At 55.7% G+C, this 17,893-nt stretch overlaps 1 protein-coding gene across 1 annotated transcript in view; it reads left to right on the top strand.

The window, feature by feature from the left end:
• MAN1C1 (mannosidase alpha class 1C member 1) overlaps window positions 1-17,893 on the top strand; it is a 60,104-nt gene that overhangs the window by 24,538 nt on the left and 17,673 nt on the right. The window lies entirely within an intron of this gene.

The following is a 17,893-nucleotide window of genomic DNA, read 5'->3' on the forward strand; positions in this document are numbered from 1 at the left end:
GTTGCTCAGGGCCTCATCCAGCCTGGCCTGGAACACCTTCAGGGAGGGAACAGCCACAGCCTCCCCTGGGAACCTCTTCCAGTGTCTCCCCAGCCTCACTCTAAAGGATTTCTTCCTCATCTTCAGTCTCAATCTCCCCTCCTCAAGTTTCAATCCCTTCCCAGCTTCAATCCCTTCCCAGCTTCAATCCCTTCCCAGCTTCAATCCCTTCCCAGCTTCAATCCCTTCCCAGCTTCAATCCCTGACCCCCAGGTGTATCCTGTCCCCAGAGCTGATCTGCTTCTGTCAACCCTTCCTACCCCAGCACCTCAGCATTGCTGCCTGGGGTGCTCTGAGGGTTAAATTGTTTGCAGAGCATCTCAGACTCCTTGGAGTGAGGCTGCTGGAGAGCAACAGCACTCTGGAGCACAAGCACTTGAGGTGCACCTGTCAGGGTGCTACCCAGCCTGAGAGAGCTGGATTATCCCTCTGCCTGCTCCCTGCCTCTGGCACAGGCACTCATTTTCCTGACAAAATGTTTTTTTTAGATCCTGTTGGCTTTACAGGGCTCCTGTAGGCAGGGCAGAGCGAGCTGGCATCAAATCCTGCTCCTGCAGCAGCCCAGTTGTCACTTAGGGTTTGATTGCAGAGCCTTTTAACAATGATGAGGTGAGGTTCTGCCTGACTCTCAGACAGCTCCTGAAGTGTGCAGCAGCTGAGGAATCCTTCTCTGACTTCTAACCTCAGCCAATTTGCTCTGAAATCAGAGGCAGCAAGGAAATGTGGCCCCTTGCTGTGCTGGGGGACATGAATCTTTGCCACCTAACTGCATCCTGCTGTATTAATTTCAGCAGCAAAAGAGCAAGACCTGAACTAGGTTTCCACCTATTTTTTCCCTCCCTCCCCTGTCCTCACTTGAAATCACAGCTACAATCCTGAATTACCTTGTGCCAGCCATTGCCTCCCTCAGCATCTGCTGAGTGTCTGCAGCTTGGTGAGGCTCTGGAGCTTTCTCTGCTGTAAATCCATCTGACAAGTGGCACAGCCAGGGCACAGCCAGGCCACCAGAGCTGGATGGCAACCACCTGGCAGCAGCTGGCTCTAAAAGAGGGAAGGTGTTTAGACTTCATCCTCCTTGTGCAGGGCCCTCCAGCTTGTTCCACATTGGATTGCTTGGTGACAGAGGACACAGGGCTGGGGAGCACTCCTGGGAGGGTCAGAGGCTGTGTTTGGGCTCTGTTGTGTTCTCAGCTCAGCCTTGGCCTGGGATGAAAGTTTGTTTTGAAGGCAGGAGGTCATTGGTCTTGGTTGCCTGGAAATGAAGCTCTTTTGGCTCTCCCAGGATTGAATTAAGGGTTTGAAGAAAAAGTAGTGACCACTGAATGTATTCATGGAGGCCTCTAGAAGGCACCAAATTGGTTGTCCTGAGATTCAGAAACCTTCAGGGGTTTTTTTCTCCCTGGCAAATGCACTGCAGTCATAGAACCTTAGAATGGCTCAGGTTGGAAGGGACCTCAGAGGTCAACAATTCCTCCACCCTACCATGCCCAGGGACACCTCTCAGCTAGATTTGGTTGCCCAAGGCTTCATCCAACCTGCCCCTGAACACCCCCAGGCAGGAGGCATCCACAGCCTCCCTGGGCAGCCTGTGCCAGAGTCTCACCACCCTCCTGCTGCAGAACTTCCTCAGCTCCAGTCCAACCCTGCTCTGCCTCAGCTCCAAACCATTCCCCCTTGGCCTGTCTCAGACACCCTCATGAAAAGTCCCTCTGCAGCCTTCCTATAGGATCCCTTCAGGCATTGGAAGGCAGCTCTGAGGTCCCCTTCCAGAGACTCTTAAGGCTTCTCCAGGCTGCCAGAGTGAGCTGCCCAAGCTCTGACCTGGATGGAGATTCAGGTCACATCTCTCCACTGGGCTGGCAGCACCAAGCTCCTTTCACCAGACCTCTGCCCAGCAGCTAGAGAGGGCAGGGAGGTTGGAGCTGGATGATCCTTAAGGTCCCTTCCAACCCAACCCACTCTGTGCTTCTGTGATTATTTTCCAAGTGGATGCTTCCTTCCCCAGGGATTTAGCTGGAAAAGCAGGAAGCAGGCAGGGAAAGTGCCCACCTCAATTAGAAGCAGCAGGAGCTGCTGGATGAATGTTGAGCATGGGGAAGGTAATTGGATGAAAACACCAATTTACCACCACCCCAACTACCAGAAGAGAAATGGGAACCTCCAATTGTGCAACCAGTTGGTGCAGCTTTTTTTTTCCCCTCTCCTGCCTCTCTTTCCCTCTGATCTCCAAATTACAAACCCCTGGAGTGTCCTTTTGTGTGATTAAAATAATAATCACAGCTCTCTGAATTCCTGTGCTGAATTATTCCTGCTGCCTGTTGCACATGGCAGGAGCTGCTTGGCTCCATGAGCTCTTTAAAAGAGGAAAATAGCTGAAAATGAAGCTATTGCTTCAACATTGTTGCTTCCTGGCACCACCCTGGGGTTGGTTTGGGGCTTTTTGGGTTGGTTGGGGGTGTTTTTGGATGTTATTTTCAGGAAGGGCCTTTGGAGCTGACGTGGATTTTGCTGTTGCTGAAAGCTGGAGCAGCACAACTGATTTGCTGGCAGCAGGAAGCAGTGAATCAGGATAGCCTCCAAATATCAACCTCCTTGGAGATTGGTTTGTGTGATTCATGGCAGAGCTGACATTTATCCTTCTTCTGCCTGTTTGGTTTGGGGGGGTTGTATTCTTTTCTTTCCCCACCTACCCAAGATCTCTCCTCCCAGACACCAAGGTTGTCGTCAATACTTGAGGAGCTCTGTTCCCACTCTGCTCTCTCCTTGGCTTGCTTTGAACCTGCTGTGCCAAGCATTAGCTGAAAGCATCAGGGCTCCACTGAACCCTAAACCTCCCACAGAGAGAGTTAAGCTTATTACAGAGGCTCAGCTGATGGGTAGTAACTTGTCAGCTCAAAATACTCACTGAAGAATTTTAAACAGGGGGGGAAAGGAAAATAAAAATCCCTTCAGTCATAGAATCCTGGAATCCAGGCTCTCAGAAGTGCTGAGGCTTCAGGAGGAGGAGATTCTTCCCCAGGAGGGTGCTGAGGCACTGGAACTGGTTGCACAGAGAAGCTGTAGAGGCTCCAAGGCTGGATGGGGTCAGGGTGGATGGGGCCAGGCTGGGTGAAGCCTTGAGCAGCCTGGTCTGGGGTCAGCTTGGTGTAACACAGACCTAGAGAGCTGACTGCCAGCCTTGCAGCACCTGGGCTCCTCAGGTGCCTCTGCTTTGCTCAGAACATCTTCCAGAAGTGCTGAGGCTTCATGAGGAGGAAATCTTTCCCCATGAGCTTGGGGAGGCTCTGGAACAGGCTGCCCAGAGAGGTTGTGGAGGCTCCAAGCCTGGAAGTGTTGAAAGCCAGGTTGGATGTGGCCTTGAGTAACTTGGTCCTAAGTGGCCTCAGATTGCACCAGGAAAGGTTCAGGTTGGACATTAGAAGAAACTTCTTCACTGAAAGGCTTCTCAAAGCCTGGCCCAGGCTGCCGAGGGAGGTGGTTGGATCCCCATCCCTGGAGGGGTTTCAGAGGGGTGGTGCTGAGGGGCATGGTTTAGCTCCAGCCGTGGCAGGCTTGGAGAGTGGTTGGGCTCCAGGATCTCAAAGATCTTTCCCCACCCAAAGAAAGGATTCAGTGGCTCTGTAACTTCACTGAGGCTTTCTCCAGGCAGCTGAGAGGCTTTCAGGCATTAAAATCCACACCTTTTGCCTAGGCTGGAAGGTTCCTTCTTTCCTGGCAGGCTGCATCCTGGTTGCTGTGGGAACCAGCATTCCTAATTTCCTGACTTCTGTCTGCATCCAGAGCTGTAGCTGTGATATGCTCTGTCACTGGGGCAGCTCTGGGGCTTTGCAGGGAGCAGAGCCATCAGAAAGCATTTTGGTGGAGCACTTCCTTCCCTCACAACCACTTCAGTGCATCTCCAAGGGGCATCTTCAGGAGGCTTTTTTGGAGGCCTGCAATTCTCTTTCATCTTGGGGAGTAATCACAGAATAATAACTGAAAGAAAGGCCCAGGGAGAGGTGACTGAGTTCTGCCCTGCTGAAGCCAGCCCTGGGCTAGCCCCATGCTGGCAGCCATGGCAGGAGGTCTGTCTCAGTGCTTTATGGTTTTAGAGCTTGTCCTGGTATCTGCCCTGGCTCTCCTGTGGAAGGTTAAGCTGTGACTTCTTGGCCTCTCCCCTGTGGGTGTGGAGAGTGATTTACCATCCTGCTCTTTGCAGCATCTCTCTGTCTTTACAGAATGTTGCCAAGTTCCCTTCAGCCTCCTCCCTCAAGGCTCAGCCAGCCCCAGTCCTTTCCAGCTTTAATTGCAGATCACATTCTGCAGCCCTCTCCTCAGTGCTGTTGATCCCCTCTGGAGTCTCCAGATGTGTTTCTTGAAGCTGACACTGGGTCCAGGCTGAGGCTTTGGCTGTGCAGAGTGGAGTGCAGGAGTCCTTTGCTGTGTCTCAGACTATTTACCCATCCTGGGCTGGGGTTTGCTGCTTTCTGCAGCCTCCCAGGCTCGGTGCTTTGGGCTGAGGTTGTGCTGTGCCCTGGGCTGGGTGCAGAGTGCTCTCTCACCATTTATTCCTTCTGCTTCATGCTTGGGTGTGCTCCCCTGGGGCTGCAGTCCCTGCTGTGTCCTCACCGAACTGCACCCTGCTCATTTCAGACTGTTTTCCCAATTTGCTGAGATTATTTTGGTATCTAACCCTGTCAAGCAACATAGCGGAGAGCATTTGGAGTCTTCCAGCCAGGGTCTTGTGGCTGTGACTTGAGATGATAGAGGAGAGAAAAGGCAGAGTGTGGGCAGATGGTTCCAGGTGCTGGATCCCCAAGGCTGGATGTGTTCCTGCTCCTCAGCTGAGCCTGGGGAGGGACCTTTTGCCCTCCCCTGACCCTTTGCCCTCCCAAATCAAATGATTTTAGATCCTTTGTTGATTGTCAGGGGGCTCAGCTCAGCCCCTGAGCAGTAATTTGAGTGCTCAGCAGCATCACTGGAACAAGGTGGAGCTTGATCTCTTCTCACCCAGTGTCAGGCTGAGATGAAATAGTCTCAAGTGGCCCCAGAGGAGGTTTAAGTTGGACTTTAGAAGAAACTTCTTCACTCAAAGGGTTCTCCATGCCTGGCACAGGCTGCCCAGGGAGGTGGCTGAATGCCCATCACCAAGAGGTGAAGATGTGGTGCCAAGGGCCATAGTTTGGCACCAGGCTTGGCAGGGGTAGAGAGTGGCTGCACTCCAGGAGCTGAAAGGGCTTTGCCTACCAAGATGATTCTCTGATTCTGTCTGGATTGAGAGCAGGCATCCAGGCCCAGCCCCTCCCCACCAGCATCACCACTCCTGCCCACTTCATTGCCAGGCCAAGAGCAGTTTCATTCCTGTAGCCCTCTGAGCTGTGCCCTCACAGCTGGACTCATGTTGAGGTTGTTGTGAGCTCTCTCTGGGAGGTGATCTTTGCTTCTCTGGACTCCAGGTGGGAGCAAGCCAGGGCTGAGCAGGTTGAGAGCCCAGCCTGGGTTGCTTTGCAGAGCCCTTTGGAGCAGGCAGGTGCTGGCTGGAGTGGGAAGCTGCAGCTCTCTCCTGTGCTGTCACAGCTGCCACAGCCACACTTCTAGGCAGTGTGTTTGGCAGCTGGAAGGGCACCTTCCTCCTGCCTGCTGCAACCAAGCATCCCTCCTCTGAATTCTGAGGTGAATTAGCAGTCTCTGCTCATTAACTGCTCCCTGTGTCTCTGGGAGCTGCTGGGGAAGACTTGCAGGCAGGATGTGTGTGTGAGAGCTTTAATAGGCCTGGTGGGACCCCTCACATTAAATGCTGCACATCCTGCAGGAGCCATCTGAAGCACCAATAAATAGTCTGTAATCAGATTACCCTGAACCAGGCTGAAATTAATTTCAAGCAGCCAGAAGAGGAGGACCCAGCAGCATTCTGCCCCTCTGGTGCTGCTGCTGTTGTCTTCTGCTTAACCTCCTTGAACTGCTCCTCCCAGAATTGGTCCTTGCCTGTGGAATTCTCTCTCTTTGCCAGGAGTAATTACCTCTGCTTGGCTGACATCTGAGCCCTGTTGCCCAAACCAAAGAGAAAAAGCTCTTTCCCAAAGGAGCATTTGAATGATTGTTGCTTTCCATTTTCTTCCCCAGCCTACATAAGTCTGCCTGCAACAGACTCTGTGTGTCCTGGGAGAGGGATTGGATACAGGTGGAGAGTGGATTTGCAGCATCCCTCCTGTGTTCCTGCCTGAGGCTCAGGCAAACCAAACCACTTCCTCCCCCTCCTCCTCTTCCTCCTCCTCTCTGACACTTCCCAATAGAATGGGTTTGGTTTGAGCTGCAGGAGGGCTGGAGCCCTGCAGTGATGGGACAGTGCCTGTGGGTGGAGGAGAGCTGAAGGCTGAAAGATGGTTTGGAGAAACTGGGGGAAAGGATTGAGGTGGGAAGCTGCTGCCAAGCATTAAGTGCTTCAGGATCAGTTGGCACCAGGTGCTTGTCAGGCATCTCCCACTGAAGGAAGCAGCTCTCTGCAGGGCTGTTGGAGTGGCAGCCAATTCATTCCCATGCTCAACACCTTTCTTCTTCCCCTGCCCAGAGCACATTAAGGATCTTGCTCTCCTGGTTCCCACCAGCCTGAGCTCCTCCAGACACAGTCTGCTGTGCCCCAGCCCTAAATGAGCAGCAGCTCTCTCTTTCCTTCCCCCTCCCATCACTTGTTCAGGGGAGAGCTGCCAGTGCTGGCTCAGTGTCAGTGATGGACTGACTTCCATCCTGCAGGGGAAAGGCAGATCTGAAGAACAGGAGTGGCTCCCAATGCCCCCAGAGCTGTTTCTCCCCCAGATGGAGCACCTTCTCCATTAAATTTGATCCCAGCAGCCTAAAAGCCAATACTTGAAGATGCTTCTCTGTGCCCCCAGCTTCACCCAGGAGCTGTGCAGCACTTGGGCTGACAGCCATGGTGGGCTGCAGGTGGCACTGGGATCCATCACTGCTGCTGGGCTCACCAAGTCACTGCTGCTGCTGGCAACAGGGAACAGATTGAGCTGTCCCTGGGCATCCATTCCCCTGGTGCCAGGTGTTTGGGGCATCTATCCCCCTGGTGCCAGGTGTTTGGGGCCCCATCCCCCTGGTGCCAGGTGTTTGGGGCATCCATCCCCCTGGTGCCAGGTGTTTGGGGCATCCATCCCCCTTGTGCCAGGTGTTTGGGGCATCCATCCCCCTGGTGCCAGGTGTTTGGGGCATCCATCCCCCTGGTGCCAGGTGTTTGGGGCATCCATCCCCCTTGGTGCCAGGTGTTTGGGGCATCCATCCCCCTTGGTGCCAGGTGTTTGGGGCATCCATCCCCCTTGTGCCAGGTGTTTGGGGCATCCATCCCCTTGGTGCCAGGGACTCCTTGCCTCTAGGAGGGTGATGCTTGCTCAGCAGAAGGCTCTTTCCAGGTGGTGTTCCCTGCCCTGATGTCCCATGGGCTCTGCTGCTTCCTGGCCATGTGCTGCAGGCTTGGCTGCTCTCCCGTTCCTCTCAGGGAATGAGCAGCACTTGGACCCTTCCTTAGCTGGGCCCAGCATGACTCTATCCCCCTCCCTGTGGAGAGCAGTAGGTTTTGAGCTATTTGATGGAGTTGTGGAGCTTGCAGAGTGGCAGCCACCTTGTGCCTGTCTTGGGTGCTGCCCTGCATGGAGGAAGGCACAGGGGCTGCTGGCTGCCAAAGGATTGCTCCCAGACCTGCAAGGAAATTAGCATCTCTGGGAGCAGATAATTGATAGCTGAAGAGATTAGCAGCCAGTTGGTAGCCTGCAAAGCAGGGTCAGCACTCTGCCAGCTACCAGAGCTAAATCCATCAGGAAGCATGAAGTGAAAGAGATCAGGCATGGCACATCACCACACCAAGGCTGGTTCGTGTCTAGGCTGCTGCTGGCTGGTTTGGGCTTGGCAGAGTCCCCTCTGTAGCAGGCAAGGCCAAGCACCAGGGAGAGGCAGGATCTGAAGCTGACCAGAAGTGTGGTCAGGGAGCCCTGGCAGTGCCCAGGGTGTTGCCCCTGGAGCTCCATCGGTTGGCAGAGGACAGAGCTGCCCACAGCCACTGCCCAGGGCTGCTGGAGGCCAAGGGCTCTGTGAGGTGAGTTCTGCTCCTCTGCTCTGCACAGCAGGGCAGCACACAGGAAGTGGAGAGCATTTGGGCTGTGACTTCTTCTAGTGATAGCACTGGGGGGGGGGGAGAAATGGAGCAAAACTAGAAATGGATAGGTTCAGATTGGACCTGAGGAAGAAATTCTTCTCCAGGAGGGTGCTGACACACTGGCACAGGTTGCCCAGGGAGGTGGTGGAAGCCTCATCCCTGGAGGTTTTTAAGGCCAGGCTGGATGTGGCTGTGAGCAACCTGCTGTGGTGTGAGGTGTCCCTGCCCATGGCAGGGGGGTTGGGACTGGATGAGCCTTGAGGTCCCTTCCTGCCCTGACAGTTCTGTGATTCTATGATTGTTGACCACTGTCTGGAGAGGAGAGTGAGGAAGATTTATATGAAGAAAGTAGGAAAATAACCTTGGCTGTGGAGTGGTTTGTGATGAGGTCCCTGGAGTGGAGGTGCAGTGGTTTATTTGGAAAGCAAAGAAAAATGAGGTTGCTCAAAAGCTAATGGCCTTCCCCCCCCCAGTCTGCAGGAGAATATATTGATAAAACCAGAAATAGATCCTGTCTAATTCTTAGACTGCTTTGTGTGTGTGTGTGTGTGTCCCCTTTATCTCTCTCTGCTGCTACCTTGTTGCTCAGATGCAATTTATTTAGTTTACCTTAAATAAAGGGAATAAAGTTACTCAGTGAGCACAGCTCTCAGGTTCCCAGACTAAATAAAAACCCTCAATAAATAAGACACAGAGGCAAGGCTTTAACTCAGCTCTGGCAGTGGTGGCTTTGCAGGCTTCAGCTGCAGGACCTTCCAGAGGCAGCTGAAGGCCCAGGCAGTAGTGAGGTAATTGCAGAGGCTTCACTGAGCAATGTCCTTCCTGAAGAGCTCTGTAGCCTTTCCCCCACTTTCATTTGGGTTTTCTGTTTAATTTGTGTCAGCTGAACAAAGAGGAGCAGCCCTGGTGCAGAGCTCACTGGCAGCTGCCTTGATTCCTGTCTTATGTGAGCAGATTGTCTGGAGAGCATCCTCTGGAGCTGGAGTTCATCCTCCAGCACTGAGACCTAGGAGGACTTCTCCTCTCCAGGCTGCTCAGCCCCAGGGCTCTCAGCCTTCTTCCTTAGCAGAGATGAAGCAAAGCTGGTGGGAGCTGAGGCAGGGAGCTGGGCTCCTAGCCTGTGGGGTGTGTGCTGGTCTGGCTTGGCAGCAGGACCCTTCAGCTCCCACACCTCAAGCCCTCAGTGCTTGGTGGCTCCCCAGACAGAGAGGCTCTGGGGGCTGGGCAGAGCTTTTCTGTGTCCTGAGGAGGAGAGCTGTTCACCTCCACTCTCAGCCACTCAGCTGCTGAAGCATCACTTTTGCAGCTCTTTTAAAGACTCTCAAGGGGCAGACTTGCAGCTGGGAGCCCTTCAAGTCTCATAGCTGGTCTGTGATGCTCCAAGTTGGCTATTTTGGGAAGAGAGGAGTCAGGGAAGGCAGCTGCCTGCTGCTGTCCCTCCAAGCACGGCTGCTCCACTCCGCTCCCACTGGAAAGTCAAACATTGGCCAAGCTCTGGAGCCTGAAATCTCCTGGGGTTAGGCCTCCTGTTGGGAGAAGCAGGTGCAGGCCTGTGTGCTGAGTTGGGTAACACAAAGACAAGAGCAGGTAGCTCCTGGGAGTGTTGAAAGCCAGGCTGGATGGAGCCTGGAGCAGGCTGGGCTGGCAGGAGGTGTCCCTGCCCGTGGCAGGGGCTGGATGAGCTTTGAGGTCTCTTCCATCCCAAACCAGGCTGTGATGCCAGCCTGTAAATATCTCACCCAGGAAGGAATTTATTTATTTATTTATTTGGCTAAAATTCCTTCCTAGAGCCTGAGCAACTTCCTACAAAACCAAACCAAGCCAATCAAACAAACAAACAAAAAAAACACCAAACAAAAGCAATCAGACAAACAAAAACCAAACAAAAGCAACCCAATAGGTAAATAACTAACTAAAAACCCCAGACCCCAGCCCAAACAAACAGAAAACTCCACCCCAAAACAAACCAACCCATGACAGTCAAAACAAAGCCCCAGAAGGCAAACTCCCCAAGGAACACAAAGCTGGGTTTGGACTGAGGGCCACTCTCTGATCCCCCAGAGTGATGCCCTCTGCTCAGGGAGGGTAGCAGAACTGCCTGGGTTTGCAGGAATGGAACTGGAAAGAGCAGAAGGAAGGCTGAGGGCTGTGTGGGCTGCTGCAGGGAGCATGCCAGGGTGGTGGAGATGCTGGAGAGTGGTTCTGGAACTCCAAGTCCCTTCTCTTTGGGTCTGCTGTTGTGCATCTTGCTTGACACAGCCCCTCTGAGGCAGGAGAAGGGGAAGAAGCTCTGCTCTTGCTAGCAGTGAGTCACTCTCTTGCCTTGCTGGTGTCTCCTCTGCTGGGTGAGTCACTCACACCTTGCTAGAGCAGCTGGCAGACCCCCCCAGAGCAGGGTCACCTGGAGCAGGTGGCACAGGATGGCATCCAGGTGAGGAGACTCCACCACCTCCCTGGGCAGCCTGCTCCAGGCCTCCACCACTCTCACAGTAAGGAAGTTCCTCCTCATGTTCAGATGGAATTGCTTATGTTCAGCCTCCCCAGGAGCTTTGGAATTGTGCTTTGTCTTTGTGAACTCTTAGAGTCATAGAACTGTCAGGGCAGGAAGGGACCTGAAGGCTCATCCAGTTCCAACCCCCCTGCCATGGGCAGGGACACCTCCCATTGGATCAGGTTGCTCTTGCTGCAGGTGACTTTAAGGAGCTCCTGAGGTGGCAGGCAGCAGGGATGAGGAGAGGAAGAGGAGAGGAGAGGAGGAGGAGAGGAGGAGAGGAAGAGGAGAGGAGGAGAGGAAGAGGAGGAGAGGAAGAGGAGAGGAGGAGAGGAAGGGAAGAGGAGGAGAGGAAGGGAAGAGGAGGAGAGGAAGAGGAGAGGAGGAGAGGAAGAGGAGAGGAGGAGAGGAAGAGGAGAGGAGGAGAGGAAGGGAAGAGGAGGAGAGGAAGGGAAGAGGAGGAGAGGAAGGGAAGAGGAGGAGAGGAAGAGGAGAGGAGGAGAGGAAGAGGAGAGGAGGAGAGGAAGAGGAGAGGAGGAGAGGAAGAGGAGAGGAGGAGAGGAAGAGGAGAGGAGGAGAGGAAGAGGAGAGGAGGAGAGGAAGAGGAGAGGAGGAGAGGAAGAGGAGAGGAGGAGAGGAAGAGGAGAGGAGGAGAGGAAGAGGAGAGGAGGAGAGGAAGAGGAGAGGAGGAGAGGAAGAGGAGAGGAGGAGAGGAAGAGGAGAGGAGGAGAGGAAGAGGAGAGGAAGAGGAGAGGAAGAGGAGAGGAAGAGGAGAGGAAGAGGAGAGGAGGAGGAGAGGAGGAGGAGAGGAGGAGAGGAAGAGGAGAGGAGGAGAGGAAGAGGAGAGGAAGAGGAGGAAGAGGAGGAGAGGAAGAGGAGGAAGAGGAGGAGAGGAAGAGGAGGAAGAGGAAGAGGAGAGGAAGAGGAGGAAGAGGAAGAGGAGAGGAGGAGAGGAAGAGGAGAGGAAGAGAGGAAGAGGAGAGGAAGAGAGGAGAGGAGAGGAAGAGGAGAGGAGGAGAGGAAGAGGAGAGGAGGAGAGGAAGAGGAGAGGAGGAGAGGAAGAGGAGGAGGAGGAGAGGAAGAGGAGAGGAGGAGAGGAAGAGGAGAGGAGGAGAGGAAGAGGAGAGGAGGAGAGGAAGAGGAGAGGAGGAGAGGAAGAGGAGAGGAGGAGAGGAAGAGGAGAGGAGGAGAGGAAGAGGAGAGGAGGAGAGGAAGAGGAGAGGAGGAGAGGAAGAGGAGAGGAGGAGAGGAAGAGGAGAGGAGGAGAGGAAGAGGAGAGGAGGAGAGGAAGAGGAGAGGAGGAGAGGAAGAGGAGAGGAGGAGAGGAAGAGGAGAGGAGGAGAGGGAGAGGAGAGGAGGAGAGGAAGAGGAGAGGAGGAGAGGAAGAGGAGGGAGGAGAGGAAGAGGAGAGGAGGAGAGGAAGAGGAGAGGAGGAGAGGAAGAGGAGAGGAGGAGAGGAAGAGGAGAGGAAGAGGAGAGGAGGAGAGGAAGAGGAGAGGAGGAGAGGAAGAGGAGAGGAGGAGGAGGAGAGGAGAGGAGGAGAGGAGAGGAGGAGAGGAGGAGAGGAAGAGGAGAGGAGGAGAGGAAGAGGAGAGGAGGAGAGGAAGAGGAGAGGAGGAGAGGAAGAGGAGAGGAGGAGAGGAAGAGGAGAGGAGGAGAGGAGAGAGGGAGAGGAGGAGAGGGAGGAGGAGAGGAGGAGAGGAGAGGAGGAGGAGGAGAGGGAGAGGAGAGGAGGAGAGGGAGAGGAGAGGAGAGGAGGAGAGGGAGAGGGAGAGGAGAGGAGGAGGGAGAGGGAGAGGGAGAGGAGAGGAGGAGAGGGAGAGGAGAGGAGGAGAGGGAGAGGAGAGGAGGAGAGGGAGAGGGAGAGGAGAGGAGGAGAGGGAGAGGAGAGGAGGAGAGGGAGAGGAGAGGAGGAGAGGGAGAGGAGAGGAGGAGAGGGAGAGGAGAGGAGGAGAGGGAGAGGAGAGGAGGAGAGGGAGAGGAGAGGAGGAGAGGAGAGGAGAGGAGGAGAGGGAGAGGAGAGGAGGAGAGGGAGAGGAGAGGAGGAGAGGGAGAGGAGAGGAGGAGAGGGAGAGGAGAGGAGGAGAGGGAGAGGAGAGGAGGAGAGGGAGAGGAGAGGAGAGAGGAGAGGGAGAGGAGAGGAGGAGTGGGAGAGGAGAGGAGAGGAGGAGAGGGAGAGGGAGAGGAGAGGAGGAGAGGGAGAGGGAGAGGAGAGGAGGAGAGGGAGAGGGAGAGGAGAGGAGGAGAGGGAGAGGAAGAGGAGAGGAGGAGAGGGAGAGGAGAGGAGAGGAGGAGAGGGAGAGGAAGAGGAGAGGAGGAGAGGGAGAGGAAGAGGAGAGGAGGAGAGGGAGAGGAGAGAGGAGAGGAGGAGAGGGAGAGGGAGAGGAGAGGAGGAGAGGGAGAGGGAGAGGAGAGGAGGAGAGGGAGAGGGAGAGGAGAGGAGGAGAGGGAGAGGAGAGGAGGAGAGGGAGAGGGAGAGGAGGAGAGGGAGAGGAGAGGAGAGGAGGAGAGGGAGAGGAGAGGAGGAGAGGGAGAGGGAGAGGAGAGGAGGAGAGGGAGAGGGAGAGGAGGAGAGGGAGAGGAGAGGAGAGAGGAGAGGGAGAGGAGAGGAGGAGAGGGAGAGGAGAGGAGAGGAGGAGAGGGAGAGGAGAGGAGAGGAGGAGAGGGAGAGGGAGAGGAGGAGGAGGAGAGGGAGAGGAGAGGAGAGGAGGAGAGGGAGAGGAGAGGAGGAGTAGGAGAGGGAGAGGAGAGGAGGAGGAGGAGAGGGAGAGGAGAGGAGGAGGAGGAGAGGGAGAGGAGAGGAGGAGGAGGAGAGGAGAGGAGGAGAGGGAGAGGAGAGGAGGAGAGGGAGAGGAGAGGAGGAGAGGGAGAGGAGAGGAGGAGAGGGAGAGGAGAGGAGGAGAGGGAGAGGAGAGGAGGAGAGGGAGAGGAGAGGAGGAGAGGGAGAGGAGAGGAGGAGAGGGAGAGGAGAGGAGGAGAGGGAGAGGAGAGGAGGAGAGGGAGAGGAGAGGAGGAGAGGGAGAGGAGAGGAGGAGAGGGAGAGGAGAGGAGGAGAGGGAGAGGAGAGGAGGAGAGGGAGAGGAGAGGAGGAGAGGGAGAGGAGAGGAGGAGAGGGAGAGGAGAGGAGGAGAGGGAGAGGAGAGGAGGAGAGGGAGAGGAGAGGAGGAGAGGGAGAGGAGAGGAGGAGAGGGAGAGGAGAGGAGGAGAGGGAGAGGAGAGGAGGAGAGGGAGAGGAGAGGAGGAGAGGGAGAGGAGAGGAGGAGAGGGAGAGGAGAGGAGGAGAGGGAGAGGAGAGGAGGAGAGGGAGAGGAGAGGAGGAGAGGGAGAGGAGGGGAGGAGAGGGAGAGGAGGGGAGGAGAGGAGGAGAGGGAGAGGAGAGGAGGAGAGGGAGAGGAGAGGAGGAGAGGGAGAGGAGAGGAGGAGAGGGAGAGGAGAGGAGGAGAGGGAGAGGAGAGGAGGAGAGGGAGAGGAGAGGAGGAGAGGGAGAGGAGAGGAGGAGAGGGAGAGGAAGAGGAGAGGAGGAGAGGGAGAGGGAGAGGAGAGGAGGAGAGGGAGAGGAAGAGGAAGAGGAAAAGAAGAGAAGAGAAGAGGAGGAGAAGAGGATGATGAGTCTTTCTCTTCAGGTTGTCTACCCCAGAGCAGAAGGAGCTGCTGCAGGCTTTGGCTGTGATCTCCAGAGATCTTCATTCCCACAAGACCTCTGAGACTGCTGCCAAGGTCTTGTTCCTCCAGTCTGGCATCCAAGCCCATTCCCACTGGGACCTTGGGGATCCTGCTGTGTGTCCCAATGCCTTCTCCACCCCATGGAGTGCTCCACTCAGCACCTTTCCCTGGAGTGCTGTTCCTCAATGTAAGCTCTGTTGGTGGCAGAGCTGCCTGAGGCTGGCTCCTGTGGGTGGGAGGCAGCAGGAACAGAGCAGCCTTGTTGCCCACATGGATGTCTCCATTCTTCTCTTCTGTCTTGGGACAGGGTGGCACAGGCAGAGGCCCTCCTTCAGCTCAGGAAGAGATGAACCTTTGTATTGCTGCCACGAGCTGCTGCTGCTGCTGTGCTCTCACAGAGGACAATTCCAGGCAGAGGAGCTGCCATGAAGTCCCTGTGTGTCAGAAATGCCCCTAGGCAGCAGCTCTGGCCAAGGGAAGAGCTTTTCTTTCCCACTCAGAGTGGCCCTGAGCTGGTGAGGATGCCAGAGCTGTGTCCCAGAGCCAGCCCTCCCCTTCTGCCCAGCAGGGAGGTGACTTTGCCTCTCCTGAGGGAGGTTTCTCTCCACTCCAAGCCACTTCTGCAGCAGGGGCAGGGCTTTGCATGGCACACAGAGCCTTAGATGTGTGGAGAAAGGCAGCACCTCAGCCATGATTCTGCTGGAATGGCATTGCTGCCATTTCTGGGTACTCACAGAAGGGTTTTGGTTGAGGGTTTCTCAGTTCCTGCTTCAGAAGCCCTTCAGAGAACGCAGTGAGGCTGCAACCCATAATTTCAAGAGCAAGAGTCAGAAGTGCCAGAGCAGGTTTTGATTCCTTTTCCCTTTGAAGCTGCTTCCCCTTTGATTATCTCCCTCTTGTTACAAGGTGCAGATCTGGAGGGGTGATTCTTGCAGCATGTCAGGCAAGCAGCAGCTCTGGAGAGGCTGCCTGGATGCCCTCAGCCAGGCTGGGGGGTGGAGAGCAGCAGCCTGGGACAGCTGGCAGCACTCCTGGGCTGAGGGAATGGCTTCAGTTGGAAGGGACCTTAAAGAGCATCCAGTTCCAACCCCCTGCCATGGGCAGGGACACCTCCCACCAGTCCAGGCTGCTCAAAGCCTCATCCAGGAATCCTGGCAGGAATGAGGCATCCACTGGGCAACCTGTTCCAGGGTCTCACCACCCTCACAGTGAAGAACTTCTCCTAATGTCCAACCTAAATCTTCCCTGCTCCAGTTTCAAACCATTGCCCTTTGTCCTATCACCAGAAGTCCTTAGAAGCAGTTCCTCTGCAGCTCTCCTGTAGCCCCCTCCAAGAACTGGAAGGCCACAAGAAGGTCTTCTGGAGCTTTCTCTTGTCCAGGCTGAGCAGACTCAAGTCCCTCTGCCTGTCCCTATGGGAGAGGGGCTCCAGGCTGAGGGATTTGGGTCTGTTAAGCCTGCTGAAGGCTCTCAGAGCCACTGGATGTTGTCTGTCAGGATGTGATGAAGCAAAGTCTGAGCAGGAAGGGGTGAAGGTGCTTCTGTAGCAGATCACAGAGTGATAGGGGTTGGAAGGGACCTCTGGAGGTCTGGTCAGGGTCAGGGTCAGGATCCTTCCTCGATGTCCTCTTTGTCCTGGCAAGTAACAGAGACACAGCAGCAGTGTCCTGCTGCCTGCTTTGCTCTCTGCAGGGTGGAGGGGCAGGAGGCTCCCTTTTTCCTGCTCCTCATGAGCTGGGTGAAGCTGCCAGGGCAGCTCCTGGAGCTGTGATAGACTTTGTTAGCTGCAGGAGAAGCAGGAGGCAGCTCTGTGCTCTGCAACTGCTTCAAAGCCAGCACAGAAGAAAGGGAACATGGGTGAGAGCCTGGGACAGAGCAGGCAGCCTGGGGGTGTGCAGAGGCAGGCTGGGGAGGGCAGTGTTTGAGCCAGACCTTTCAAGTGACACACAGAGGGTAGCAGGCAGCCCTGGTTTGCCCTCTGCTCACAGCAGGTGCAGGGGAGGAAAGCTCAGCAAGCAGGAACTGTGCTGGAGCAGAGATCCCAGCCTGCTCCTGCTCCCTCTGCCAGCCCCAGCCTGCTCCTGCTCCCTCTGCCAGCCCCAGCCCTGCTCTTCCCTTCCAGTCATCCCCAGAGCAAGTGGGGACTTGACTGTGTCTCTGGCTCCTGGGTAGGGTGAGCAAAGCTCAGCCTCCGTCATTGTCTCCCTGCAGATTAGGGAAGGCTTTGTGGATTATTCCATCAAACTAAAGTGAGCTCATTAGTGTTCCCCTGGCATGGCCCAGGCACAGGGCACAGCCCTGGGCTGCACCACCCTGGTGCTGCTCAGCAGGGCTGCAGAGGGCTTTTGGAGGTGTCCAGGACAAGGGGATGGTTTGGAGGTGTCCAGGACAAGGGGATGGTTTGAAGCTGAGGCAGAGCAGGGTTGGACTGGAGCTGAGGAAGAAGTTCTGCAGTGTGAGGGTGGTGAGACTCTGGCACAGGCTGCCCAGGGAGGCTGTGGATGCCTCCTGCCTGGGGGTGTTCAAGGCCAGGCTGGGTGAGGTCTTGAGCAGCTGAGTCTGGTTCATAGAATCATAGACAGGATGCCTCTGTGGGAGAGGAATGCTGAGAGCAGGGGTGAGCCCTGCAGGAGGGGGATGGATCTGAGCACAGGAGCTCCCCAGAGAGCTTGTGGAGTCTCCTTCTCTGGAGCCTCTCCAGCCCTGTCTGGATGTGTTCCTGTGTGTCCTGTGCTGGATTCTGTGGTCCTGCTCTGGCAGGGGGCTTGGACTCGATGATCTGTTTGGGTCCCTTCCAACCCCTGACATCCTGGGAGCACAGGAGCAGAGGGTGTTAGGGGTTAGAAGGCACCTCCAAAGGTCATCAAGTCCAACCCCACTTCTCCTCCAGGGGAGGGTTGTGCTGTGCATCACACACAGTCCCTTTGCTTACCTTCATCAGGAAAGGCCAAAGCCTGGAGGGTCCTGAGCCATGCTCACCTTTGCCTTCCTCTCCCCTCTGCTGTGGCTCCTCCACAGTGCACCCAGCAGGGTTTGGCCTCCGTCGAGCAGAACCAGGACTGAAGCAACACTGAAGGTGTGAGTGAAGGGCCAGGGCTGCCCTGAGCATGCAAGGAAGGCTTGAGAAAGCTGAGGACATTTGGAGTCATCTTTTAAAGTCTGCTGGTGAGAAGAGGGAAGGCTCCTAAGGCACAGGGAACGCTGTCAGGAGGAGCCCTGGGGGTGAGCTGTTGTGCTTAGAGTGGAGAGGGAGGTGGCAAGGACAGAGCTGCCACAAGCAGAAACAAAACCTGAAGCCCATCCAAGCATCCCTGCTGCCAGAGAGTGCAGGAGGCCTGGCTGGCAGGGGGAGTGGTAGGAATGTGGCTGCAGCTGAGCAGTGGGAAGGGGGAGGGGAGGGCTGCACATGCAGCTTGCTGATGGCCGTAGGGAGGCAGCTTCCTGCCTGTGTCCCACATCCAGAGAGGGCTGGCTGGTGGTGATCCCCAGCTGGAGTCCTCCAGGTGAGGATCTGTGGCTGCTGAGTTACTCAGAGCCCAAGGGAGGCTGAGTCACAAGGTGCTGCTCAC

This window comes from Indicator indicator, chromosome 33 (genome assembly GCF_027791375.1).
Source record: "Indicator indicator isolate 239-I01 chromosome 33, UM_Iind_1.1, whole genome shotgun sequence".
NCBI lineage: Eukaryota > Metazoa > Chordata > Aves > Piciformes > Indicatoridae > Indicator > Indicator indicator.